At 37.5% G+C, this 2,937-nt stretch overlaps 1 long non-coding RNA gene across 1 annotated transcript; it reads right to left on the bottom strand.

Moving 5' to 3' along the window:
• Positions 1-1,254: 1,254 nt before the first annotated feature.
• Positions 1,255-2,581, bottom strand: LOC141615064 (uncharacterized). Its single transcript, XR_012529592.1, has 3 exons — positions 2,512-2,581; positions 2,220-2,300; positions 1,255-1,354 (listed from the first exon to the last, which is right to left on the bottom strand). It is a non-coding gene; the product is annotated as an uncharacterized LOC141615064 (long non-coding RNA).
• Positions 2,582-2,937: the final 356 nt, after the last annotated feature.

Here is a 2,937-nt window from a genome sequence, read left to right as displayed (position 1 = left end):
CCGATGTAACTGAACTCAATCACCGGTCTAAACCCATCTTCATTATCTCGCCTATGGTGCTCCACATACCAAGAGCCGCATCAACAACCATACATAGCAGCAAAGCTACATCTCATGGAAATACTAACGGCAATCGCAAAGATGCGGATACGACAGATTGGTAGTCCAAAGCCAACCCGAAAATAATATTTGGTGTGGCTTCAATTTTGCAAGACACTTATCAGAAATTGAATACACTATTGTTCTATTTTTCATATTAATACTTGTATGCATTGCTATTGTAGTATTTCCTCACAAATCCAATGATCAGTACAGAGACACGTAAGATTGAGATGGAGTACCAGAAGAATGATTTTAATGGGGAGGATGTTGAGAAAAACAGGGAAAAACTGAGTACGACAAATATCCTAACAGATTCATCATGCAAAGACAAACTGATCAAAACAATGCACAAACGCTCTCCCTCCTTCCTCTCACTCCCACCCCACCCTATCCCTCTCCATTCTATCTCAATCTGAACAAAACTAAACAGGAGTCTCCGTCCCCCCCCCCTTCCCCTACAACCCTCTCCACTTCTCTAAATCTGAGTAAAACTAAGCAAATACTCTCTTCCTTCCCTCCCTACCTTCCTCTCTTTATCCCTCTCCCCTTCTCCTCTTCTCCCTTCCCCTCCCATCACCTGTGATTCCGTGATGATGTGATAGGTATACACTATACAGTTAGTTCTACAGTTCTCCCTCCTAACGTATCCCTCTCTCTTTCTCTCCCTCCCACCGATCACCCTCCTTCCTTTTCACCTCTCAATCTGAACACAATCAAATAGAGTCACAAAGTCTCCATGACATGCCTATCACCAAGTGTTATCCTGACTTATGCACATACCATGAATTTAGATACTCTAGGAATATATAGAATAAGAGAGGCACATAACAGAGCAATTTGTGGTGGTTGGCCACTAACAACAGAATACTGATGTCCAGGCATAAAAGTACCTTTCTAAATGTTTATTTAGACTACTTTTTTTTAGAGATAAAAATATCATACGAGAGAAGAGAAAAAGGGGATTAATACTGATGTCCAGACAAACACAGTTGAATAACATTAGCTTGAAAACGAAACACACAATTAATACTGAACCAATATAACATACCAGAGAAGAGAAAAGGGGATATGCCAAGGAAAAGAGCGTCACGAAGAGTAAAGACAACCACCAACACCAACCCTAATCAGACATGAAAATAATACTAACAATCACCTGATTTGACTTTGCTTCCTCTAATTCTGGTATCTCCATGATCAGTGTCAATCCTGCCGCCACCAGCCCCGGACTCCTTCATCACCAACATCGTCGGAACTGCAAGCCAAAAGAGTGAACATTAAAAATTGACAAAGAAGAAGCAGAAGAAACTCATCCTGAAATCTTAAATATAAGAGCAGATTAATATGTTAAACCTCTCGTCGGATTGCCTTCCTCGGCAAACGTATGCAACAGGTATAGTATTCATAATAGTCAACTATTAAACAACGGAAGACAGGATGTATATACAAAGAACCAAAACGTTTGATATGAAAGCCGTCGGTGCTTCATATAATCTCAGTTTCAAAAATAGAATAAAAAAAACTTAAACCATCCAAAATGGAGTTATTCATTGCCAAATCTAAAGAGTAGTGGTTGGCTGGTTGTGGGGTCAGCAAGCTCAGTTGATAAAATCATTGATCAGTTCTCATGACATTGGGTTTGAAACTGGACAGTACGACAAGTACCTTAGTGTCCTGTAAACTGGTGCATAAACTAAAACAAAAACACATATGCTAGGCACACAATTCATACCGCAAATTCTTCTGCTTCATAATACATATCACCATAGTTTGTCACTACTTTCTTTTGTTTTATTTCTGATACTACAGCATTCACAATCAGAAGGTTGTAATTAGAAGCAATACAAGGAAAATCGAGATGAATTCATTGATTTGATTGACTATCCTTACCCTTAATACAGCTGCAGACAATTAATAATCACCCAAAACCCCTCAATAACCTGATATCAATTTATTAGCACCGAGGCTATTACCATTAGATCAAATCAATACTGATTACGTACCAGAAATTGCTGCACGTGATTGAAAGGTTTGTCGCACATGATTTAAAGGGAGTTTAATTTCATGTTAGTGAAATAGGATGGTATCGTCTAGAACAAGGAATAAGGGAGGGGCAATACCTGAGAAAGGGCTGGGTTTGCCGAATTGGAACCGAAAGAGAACCACAAGGGTAGAATCAACGATTTCCAGCGCAGCAAAAGCTGGAGAATTTAGTAAAAGAAGACAACAATTAAGATGAAATTCAAAGTAGATACATGGCGAAATTAGTATGTGAAAAAAACATAGTACTAAACATTCAAACTTCAAAGTAGATAGATAATAATATTTACAGAAGAAAGTATTGGTACAATTCATTCCACAAATGCGACAATATAACAGAGATGCATATATTGTCATTGAATAGAGGAATACCTAATCGACCGTTTTGTCATTGAGCCTGAAATGGAGTCCAATTCTCTTCGTCTTCAAGAACATTCACCTTACCCATAACAAAAATCCAAATATAAGAAATATCTTAAAGAGCACATGAAAAGGAAATTAAATAATAAATAAAGATGAAAAAAATTCAATATCAATATCCTTTATAATAACAGATCCTAACCTTTTTTCTTCTCCCTCGTTTCCTCCTTCAATCACTCATCATAACATCATAACCTAACCTAATTTTTTTCTCCTTTTTACAATTAATTATTTTCTTCACCGCTGACTGCCTCTATCCCTCAATCCCCAAGTATTCGATAGTGACTCAATTATACACCATCTATATAAGAACCAAATGAAAGACCGACTCAAACCAAAAAGGGTGAGCTACTGTAATATATTTGTAAGATTTTGTAT

The sequence above is a fragment of the Silene latifolia genome, chromosome 11, assembly GCF_048544455.1.
Source record: "Silene latifolia isolate original U9 population chromosome 11, ASM4854445v1, whole genome shotgun sequence".
Lineage (NCBI taxonomy): Eukaryota > Viridiplantae > Streptophyta > Magnoliopsida > Caryophyllales > Caryophyllaceae > Silene > Silene latifolia.
Note: the sequence above shows the minus strand (reverse complement) of the source record. Positions and strands in the feature narration are given on the sequence as shown.